The following is a 10,720-nucleotide window of genomic DNA, read 5'->3' on the forward strand; positions in this document are numbered from 1 at the left end:
CCTCTCGGTTTTACCGAGGTTCGAATTGTTATGATGGAATTATTAAAAAGAAAAATAATTATCATCCTGAGTTTAAGAGGTCCGTTTCTTGATTGTTGGAATCCATATCCCTTGGTTCTGTAAGGTTCTATAATGGAATATCGTGTAAGGTTAACACGTTGTTATTATTAATATTATTTTGCAATTTTCTTTAAAACTTTCTTTGCCTGGTTGCCGTGTGTGGGGTGGGTGTGTCTCCTCATCAAACCCGGCTGGCTTTTCCAGATGGCCCCTTGTGATAAGGTGCAATTCCTGCTTCTCCCCGCTGTGAGAGAGACAAATGTGGTCGGGGTTGCTTGGAATATTGTTTAAACTCTTTCGCAAGTTTGCCCGTTGTCTCATTCCTTCTCGATAACCTTTGATGTGACTCGGTATTCTTGCTCCAAGCTTTGTTTTAACAGTAAAAGTATTAAAGGTGAAAATCATTTGATAGCGAATTAATCATTGGATAATAATTCACTGTTGTGTCTGGTGGCCTGTTCTTAATTGGAGTGAGCGTTAGGATCGCTAATTTTATCTTATTCTTGTTGTTGCCTTTTAATTTTTTTGTTGTTTTACTGGAAAATAAGGAAAAGAATATGTATACGATTTACCCTGTTGGCGTCTGGTGTCTGCTCTCTTGGTGTTCTGACCTCGGAGGGACCTTTCCTAAGGGGCCCATCAAACTCTTGTTCATCTGGAGATTTTCGCCGATAGCTGTTACATCCTCGCCTTGAGAGTTTTATTATTTCTTTATTCTTTAATGGTCTGTTTATGACCGACATCTGGTTTTTCGTGTTTCTGGCTTACTGGTTTGATTCATTAAAAAAAAATATATATTGTTTGTCACGAAAGAAAGGAAAAAGAAATTTAGGTGTATGCATCCGTAAATATTCTTATGGATATTAATTGTGGAAAAAGGGCCGTATACAACATTCCGCCCTTTTAAAAATGATCGGTGGTCTGCCACCGGTTATTTTTAATATTAAAGAAAAATGCCTTTTTCCACCATGAACTATCGATTGTCTTCAAGTTTGTGATTTTTCCTTACAACGCGCGCGTACGTGTCACAACTTAGCATGATTACATTTGAAATAAGAAAATAAAAGAACAGGAAAAAGAGAAAAATTAAGGCAACATGTTACATCGGGTCTTATCAATTATTGCTTTGATTTTTGTTTCAGTTCCTGGGAAACACTGGATAGCGGTTTCGAGCCCGGTGGTACACCGTTTCCCTCCTGGCATCTCTTTGTTTAATGTTTACCAAGTTATTGGCAACCTTACTGCCACGTTTGGTCAAAAGTACAGAATAATTTTTCTCATGACCAGGTATTTTCGAGTAACCTGTGACCTTTCCATGCAACATCATCACATCGTCGTTTTGGTTCATCGTCGGTATGGCTTTAGCCAAATGAGCACGGTTCCTTGGTTCGTATCGGTAATTTTTTTTATCCCTCGCCTTCCCTGTGGGTTTATGTGGCGTGAAGCCATGTCGAGCGCCACCAGGATTAGTACACAACACGAGTTTCCGTGCTCGACTGTTGGGGTCATTTGCCTTCTCCGCAGCCATGTGCAGATTTGCTGACTCCGTACCACGATTCGATTCCATGCCTCGATTCGATTCCATGTTTTTGCGTGTGCTGGATTTCCACACATTCCCCGATCCGTCATGGATTTTTGTCTCCGTAACGCGTTTCCCTGGCACTTTTACAGTATTCTCACGCAATTTTGCGACACAATTGATCGCGTTTCCATTTACCAAACAAGCATGTTTCTCCTCCCGATCCTGTTGGTTATCATTTCCTGTTAGATCACGCTTCATGGTTAATTTTCCTTGTTCAATAGGTGTGTTCACCACGGGAGCGACTCTCGCGTTCCCCACCACATCAAAGCGTGTGCATGGCGCATTTAGTTTTCCACAATCATGGTTCCCCTCTTGGTTCTGTTTGTAACCTCCAGCCTGCTTGATTTTTTCCAAGGGCTGTGATTTTTTTTTCAGATCAGCGGACACCTCTTTCCCTGTCATTTTCCTCTCAACCAGTGTGAGCGATTTGTCACGTGCCCATGTCACCCTCTTTGTTACAGCCAAGCCATGTGTGCCCCTTGTGTATCGTGGAATGGGGAATCGGCGTGATTCTGCTCTTGGCCTATACACGCCGTGATTCTCGCGATTATGTGTCTTTGTGTGTCGTGGCCGCCCATTCTCTATGTGCCACTGTCGACCGTAATTGTTATCTCGCCATCTGTGTGGGTAATTTTGGCCGGCTGTGTGCCGCTGCATTGGGTGAAGATATGGTCCTGCTCTTTGCTTCCACCCGTGGCGATTGTCGCAAATACGCGTCTCTGCACGCTGCGAACGCTCTCGGTCTGTGTGCCGTGGAATTGAGCACTGGTCTGACTTTGCTCGTGGTCTCCACACGTTGCAATTCTCGCAAATACGCGTCCCTGCATGCTGCGATCGCTCCTGGTCTGCGTGCCATTGTCTCGTGTAATTGTTATTTGACCACCCGTGTATGTAATTATGTTGGTAATCCGTGGGTGCTTTTTGTTTTCTGCACTGTGGGCCTGCGTGCATCAAATGCCTCACATGTTTTTTATTTTCGTCTGATAGGCTGGTTGCCTTGTCCCGTTCACTGTGTGCTGTGAAATCATTGTTTTTAGCCCGGTACAGCCAAGCCATGTGTGCCCGATCCACTATGTGGTCTAAGGAGGCTGTCTCTGGATTCAAGACCATTCCCACAATTTCTGTAATCTCCGGACTCAAAGATCCAAAAAACATAATTTTGAACCTTTTGTCACCTTCGTGATACTGATCCACATCGCCCGCATAGTACGCTCTTTTAAATCGCATGAGGTAATCCCGAGGATCCTCGTCTGCACACTGGGTCATAGATTTTGCAGAGTTAAATCCCTCAGACAGTGTTAAATATTCTCCAAACTTCCGAATCACTGCCAGGCTCAGCTTTTTAAAATCGTTCCGAACCTCGTATGGTAGCGACTTTACCCATGATATGGACTGTCCATGCAAGCTGCGTTTCAGCAAACTCGCTTTTTCATCCGTTTTCCTCAGACCCCTGATCATTGCTTCTGCTTCTACCGTTGCGATGTGAGTGTGAATGTCCCTGTTCTTATTGTGTGGATCAAAATAGGGAATTCTGACGAGCGCTTTGTCCATCAAGTTCAGAGTGTTACTACTGAACGAGTATTCGGAAAGTTGATCATCGTCATCCGAGTCAGATTCGGATGAGTCATTAACATCACGGTGGCGTTGCTTAACATGATTTTTGTAGTGTATTTTGCGCCTGTAACGTGGGTCAACTTTGCTCGGTGACTCCTGTTTTCCCCATGGCTCATACTTAGGTGGTTTTTGTGGGGTGTTTGATTTATATTTGTCTGGTGCGTCGTGCCTGTCGCGATGTTTGTGTCGGCCGTCTGTGCGTGGTGTGCGTTTTCCTGGAGAGTTGCCTCGGAGCTTCGGCTCCGCCCTTTCTCGCGTTATTAGTACATAATCTCCTGGTGATTTAGTTTTGATATTCTGTCTCACTCTGACTTCGGGGTTATCAGTCCCACCTGTTTCTTTTCCGAAATTTTCCTCATCCCATAATCTCTGTTTGTCTGTCTGTGCGAGAGGGTCTGAGTTCAGCGTAGCTATTCCTGATGTTTTTACATCGTGTTCGCTTTTCTCCCATTTTATCCAGTTCATAAGCAGTGTCCCAATGTCATCAATACAGCTCCCCTTCCATGTGTCTCCCTGATTTGTTTGCTCTGTAGCAGATCGGCCTGACCGTTTTGGTACAAGTTCCCAATATCCCGCAATCCACTCAAAAATTACTCTTAATACGAGCATCTCTGGAATTTCACTTCAGAGTGCATATCAAAACAGTTGTATCCAGAATGCATCAGTTCAACTCCTGTGACTCTGGTATTCCCTTCAGAGTACGTATAAACAATTGTATCACAGGATATGGTCAGTTTGACTCGAGCAAATAATCTTACTTCAATTGTCTTTGTTATACCCTGCTACTCTGGAATTTCCCTTCAGAGTGCGTTTTTTTGTTTGCTTTACACCCGTTACAGTCACAGGGCAACGTTAGATCATAAAACCTTGGTTAATACAACAGTGATTTGTTCCTTAATTCAAGCATAAACTGTCTGCGAGAGATCCCGGACGACGCCCCCAATATGTTGTATATATAGGTGTTATGAAAATTGATGAAAATAATGAAAATTAAATGAAATTTGAGATTTGCATAATTTATCCGAAATTATGTTAATTGGTGTAATTATGCGCATAAATTATGCTGATTCGAGAGATAATCGTATTAATTTATGTGAGTGGGCGTGGTTAGGATAATGCCGGTCGTTATGGATTATCAGGTCGAGCCTCGGTGACGAGGATTGTGTTATGAATTGGAATGACGCAATTAATCGTATGCAGTGACGCAGGCGTTGTGAGCGTGAATGAGAGAGAGTCGATTCGACTCTGCTCTTTAATTCCGTATTATCGATAAGGATACGATTACTCTCGATTGAACATTACGAATTATGTGTGTTATGGATTATGTGTGGTGATTGTGTGCTTATGATAGGTCCCCAGGATTCAGATCTCATACGCAGAACAATATTATGCAGAATTTCAGGAAGAATCACACACAAACCTTCTGCTTTAATCAATTTTATTTCTAGCTAACTTTAATTTTTGGATAATATGAAAAACTCAATCTCGGGATTTTGGAATTTCAACACAGCGTTAACACGATACCATCACGATTGCGTTGTTTCACCTCGATAGCGGCACCTGTGGTTAATTCCCGACGCGTAACGCAATCGATCGGTTGTTGAGAGAGAGAGATTAAAAACATGCGAACTATTCTATCAAACCTTAACTTTATAATATGCAAACTCGTATGCTTGAATTGTTACACAACACGGCACTTGGTCTTTGATTCGTACCCAATCCTTAATACATTCTGATATGCGAAGTTATTATGCTTGAAATCGTCAGCACAGTACCACGTTGATGTTCGTTCATTGATTCATAACGATTATGAATTTAAAGCGTTCGACTGGAATACTTCTAATTGCCTTATCGACACCACTCGATGGCCGCAATGCTTCGTTACTTGAATTGTCACACAAAACAGCATTCGGTCACTGATCATGCGCGGCCCTTAATGCAATTATTGTCACGTTGTTAACAATAGGATGACTGATTATTATGCAATGCTACTCGTTGACAGGGCACTCCAACCAGTATTATTCTTGGAGGCACAAATATGCGTCTGAATTCGTTATTTCATTCGTGGATACCGGCAAGATTATGCAGAAAGACAAATATTAACGAACGACTCAAGTATTCCTAATCAACTTCTCAACGCGACTCAATGGGTGGCGATGTTTCCTTTTGAGATCCTTATCTCGGGCCAATCTTTTAATTGATTGTGGCCAGACCCCTGACAGGGAACCGGTTGAACCCGCTCTTCAACCCCGCGAGCGGCGCTCCGTGGTGAGGTACCAAGAATGAATCCTTGTTAATGGGTCAGTTGGTAATTTATGCGGTTAGAAGTACAGCCCCAGCACAACATTACAGAGAAAATTATGAACACTCTTAAAAACGATAGATTATTCACTCGGTCGTTGCGATGTTTCCACAATCACGGATGGTTCAATGGCTTGAGGTTTTTAGGCTTTGTTAATGACCCGTGTGTGTGTGTGTTGAATGGTGTGAGTGGTGAAAGAGTAGGCCAATGTTCGGAATCGATTCTTTGCGTCAAGCAGACGTCTGGTTTGTGTGTAGTGGGGGGCAGTGTATCATACGTATCAGTTGATTCTTCTTTCAGTAGTTGGTTCGGACTCGACGGACGTTGGTGAACGAGTAGATGCGTTGTTGTAGCTGAGATGACCGTCTGGTAGACGGCGTTAGAAGCACGCCCGCAGCGGCGCGCTGGTGCTGATGGCTGGTGCTGATGGCACGCTGGTGGCGCGCGCTTCCTCTCCTTGAAGACGCGTGAACGCGCCCGTGCTGGTTCGCTGATAGCAGTTTCTCTCCACTGCTGGCTGAGCTGCTGCACGCTCTTGCTTGGCGTTGCTGGCCGCGCTCTTTCTCCTTGAAGATGCGCGAACGCGCCCGTGCTGATTCGCTGACAGCAGTTTCCTCCACTGCTGGATGAGCTACGCCGGCGCGCGCTCTTTCCGCTGCTGTAGTAGCTGACGCTGCGCTCGCGAGCGACAGGTCAAGTTTTTCTTCTGCTGAGTTGAGTTGAGATGAGTCTTCTTCTGTTGAGCTGAGTTGAGATGAGTCTTCTTCTGTTGAGCTGAGTTGAGATGAGTCTTCTTCTGTTGAGCTGCCCCCGAGGGCTGATGAGTTGGCCCCGAGGGCTGACGAGCTGGTTTCAATGCTGAAACGGCTCCTTTTTATGCCAAAAATCTCTCCCCTTCTCGGCTCCCCCTCACGAGGTGGAGCTATCTTTGATCTGATCGTATGTCGGTGGGGGGGTTCGTGTGTCGGTGGTGGGGGGGGTTCGTGTGTCAGTGTGTATGTTTGTGTGTGTGTCATTTATGACACGGTCCTGTTCGGGTCTTTCCTCAAGCCATAAACATCAAGACAACAGACACCTCGATTCATCTTGGTGGCGTCTGGTTGTCTGATCCCTCCACCCAGAGAGAGGGGCGGGTTCCCCCCCCCCCCTTTTCCGTACGCGTTCCGACGCACAAAGAAATGGTTAAGATTTTTTTTAAGTTTAACATTTCACATCACAGTTGGTATCTTATCATACACAGTTATGATCCTGCTTGTGATTCATAGTATTTGATTTATTTCCAAGTGAAGATGCTCTTCCGAGCGTATGCATTTTATCACGTTCTGCAGGGAAAGACAAAGGTGGCCGGGAGCACCTCTTTATACTTTTGACTTATATTGCTCAAATACCATTTGGTCCCATGTTCGCCAAGACTCGTGTTTGTAACTGCGTCCTCCCGACACCTCTCGGTTTTACCGAGGTTCGAATTGTTATGATGGAATTATTAAAAAGAAAAATAATTATCATCCTGAGTTTAAGAGGTCCGTTTCTTGATTGTTGGAATCCATATCCCTTGGTTCTGTAAGGTTCTATAATGGAATATCGTGTAAGGTTAACACGTTGTTATTATTAATATTATTTTGCAATTTTCTTTAAAACTTTCTTTGCCTGGTTGCCGTGTGTGGGGTGGGTGTGTCTCCTCATCAAACCCGGCTGGCTTTTCCAGATGGCCCCTTGTGATAAGGTGCAATTCCTGCTTCTCCCCGCTGTGAGAGAGACAAATGTGGTCGGGGTTGCTTGGAATATTGTTTAAACTCTTTCGCAAGTTTGCCCGTTGTCTCATTCCTTCTCGATAACCTTTGATGTGACTCGGTATTCTTGCTCCAAGCTTTGTTTTAACAGTAAAAGTATTAAAGGTGAAAATCATTTGATAGCGAATTAATCATTGGATAATAATTCACTGTTGTGTCTGGTGGCCTGTTCTTAATTGGAGTGAGCGTTAGGATCGCTAATTTTATCTTATTCTTGTTGTTGCCTTTTAATTTTTTTGTTGTTTTACTGGAAAATAAGGAAAAGAATATGTATACGATTTACCCTGTTGGCGTCTGGTGTCTGCTCTCTTGGTGTTCTGACCTCGGAGGGACCTTTCCTAAGGGGCCCATCAAACTCTTGTTCATCTGGAGATTTTCGCCGATAGCTGTTACATCCTCGCCTTGAGAGTTTTATTATTTCTTTATTCTTTAATGGTCTGTTTATGACCGACATCTGGTTTTTCGTGTTTCTGGCTTACTGGTTTGATTCATTAAAAAAATATATATATTGTTTGTCACGAAAGAAAGGAAAAAGAAATTTAGGTGTATGCATCCGTAAATATTCTTATGGATATTAATTGTGGAAAAAGGGCCGTATACAACATTCCGCCCTTTTAAAAATGATCGGTGGTCTGCCACCGGTTATTTTTAATATTAAAGAAAAATGCCTTTTTCCACCATGAACTATCGATTGTCTTCAAGTTTGTGATTTTTCCTTACAACGCGCGCGTACGTGTCACAACTTAGCATGATTACATTTGAAATAAGAAAATAAAAGAACAGGAAAAAGAGAAAAATTAAGGCAACATGTTACATCGGGTCTTATCAATTATTGCTTTGATTTTTGTTTCAGTTCCTGGGAAACACTGGATAGCGGTTTCGAGCCCGGTGGTACACCGTTTCCCTCCTGGCATCTCTTTGTTTAATGTTTACCAAGTTATTGGCAACCTTACTGCCACGTTTGGTCAAAAGTACAGAATAATTTTTCTCATGACCAGGTATTTTCGAGTAACCTGTGACCTTTCCATGCAACATCATCACATCGTCGTTTTGGTTCATCGTCGGTATGGCTTTAGCCAAATGAGCACGGTTCCTTGGTTCGTATCGGTAATTTTTTTTATCCCTCGCCTTCCCTGTGGGTTTATGTGGCGTGAAGCCATGTCGAGCGCCACCAGGATTAGTACACAACACGAGTTTCCGTGCTCGACTGTTGGGGTCATTTGCCTTCTCCGCAGCCATGTGCAGATTTGCTGACTCCGTACCACGATTCGATTCCATGCCTCGATTCGATTCCATGTTTTTGCGTGTGCTGGATTTCCACACATTCCCCGATCCGTCATGGATTTTTGTCTCCGTAACGCGTTTCCCTGGCACTTTTACAGTATTCTCACGCAATTTTGCGACACAATTGATCGCGTTTCCATTTACCAAACAAGCATGTTTCTCCTCCCGATCCTGTTGGTTATCATTTCCTGTTAGATCACGCTTCATGGTTAATTTTCCTTGTTCAATAGGTGTGTTCACCACGGGAGCGACTCTCGCGTTCCCCACCACATCAAAGCGTGTGCATGGCGCATTTAGTTTTCCACAATCATGGTTCCCCTCTTGGTTCTGTTTGTAACCTCCAGCCTGCTTGATTTTTTCCAAGGGCTGTGATTTTTTTTTCAGATCAGCGGACACCTCTTTCCCTGTCATTTTCCTCTCAACCAGTGTGAGCGATTTGTCACGTGCCCATGTCACCCTCTTTGTTACAGCCAAGCCATGTGTGCCCCTTGTGTATCGTGGAATGGGGAATCGGCGTGATTCTGCTCTTGGCCTATACACGCCGTGATTCTCGCGATTATGTGTCTTTGTGTGTCGTGGCCGCCCATTCTCTATGTGCCACTGTCGACCGTAATTGTTATCTCGCCATCTGTGTGGGTAATTTTGGCCGGCTGTGTGCCGCTGCATTGGGTGAAGATATGGTCCTGCTCTTTGCTTCCACCCGTGGCGATTGTCGCAAATACGCGTCTCTGCACGCTGCGAACGCTCTCGGTCTGTGTGCCGTGGAATTGAGCACTGGTCTGACTTTGCTCGTGGTCTCCACACGTTGCGATTCTCGCAAATACGCGTCCCTGCATGCTGCGATCGCTCCTGGTCTGCGTGCCATTGTCTCGTGTAATTGTTATTTGACCACCCGTGTATGTAATTATGTTGGTAATCCGTGGGTGCTTTTTGTTTTCTGCACTGTGGGCCTGCGTGCATCAAATGCCTCACATGTTTTTTATTTTCGTCTGATAGGCTGGTTGCCTTGTCCCGTTCACTGTGTGCTGTGAAATCATTGTTTTTAGCCCGGTACAGCCAAGCCATGTGTGCCCGATCCACTATGTGGTCTAAGGAGGCTGTCTCTGGATTCAAGACCATTCCCACAATTTCTGTAATCTCCGGACTCAAAGATCCAAAAAACATAATTTTGAACCTTTTGTCACCTTCGTGATACTGATCCACATCGCCCGCATAGTACGCTCTTTTAAATCGCATGAGGTAATCCCGAGGATCCTCGTCTGCACACTGGGTCATAGATTTTGCAGAGTTAAATCCCTCAGACAGTGTTAAATATTCTCCAAACTTCCGAATCACTGCCAGGCTCAGCTTTTTAAAATCGTTCCGAACCTCGTATGGTAGCGACTTTACCCATGATATGGACTGTCCATGCAAGCTGCGTTTCAGCAAACTCGCTTTTTCATCCGTTTTCCTCAGACCCCTGATCATTGCTTCTGCTTCTACCGTTGCGATGTGAGTGTGAATGTCCCTGTTCTTATTGTGTGGATCAAAATAGGGAATTCTGACGAGAGCTTTGTCCATCAAGTTCAGAGTGTTACTACTGAACGAGTATTCGGAAAGTTGATCATCGTCATCCGAGTCAGATTCGGATGAGTCATTAACATCACGGTGGCGTTGCTTAACATGATTTTTGTAGTGTATTTTGCGCCTGTAACGTGGGTCAACTTTGCTCGGTGACTCCTGTTTTCCCCATGGCTCATACTTAGGTGGTTTTTGTGGGGTGTTTGATTTATATTTGTCTGGTGCGTCGTGCCTGTCGCGATGTTTGTGTCGGCCGTCTGTGCGTGGTGTGCGTTTTCCTGGAGAGTTGCCTCGGAGCTTCGGCTCCGCCCTTTCTCGCGTTATTAGTACATAATCTCCTGGTGATTTAGTTTTGATATTCTGTCTCACTCTGACTTCGGGGTTATCAGTCCCACCTGTTTCTTTTCCGAAATTTTCCTCATCCCATAATCTCTGTTTGTCTGTCTGTGCGAGAGGGTCTGAGTTCAGCGTAGCTATTCCTGATGTTTTTACATCGTGTTCGCTTTTCTCCCATTTTATCCAGTTCAT

Source organism: Petromyzon marinus, unplaced genomic scaffold (assembly GCF_048934315.1).
Source record: "Petromyzon marinus isolate PM22_M1 ecotype Great Lakes invasive population unplaced genomic scaffold, UKy_Petmar_22M1.pri1.0 PM_G_Scaffold_25, whole genome shotgun sequence".
Lineage (NCBI taxonomy): Eukaryota > Metazoa > Chordata > Hyperoartia > Petromyzontiformes > Petromyzontidae > Petromyzon > Petromyzon marinus.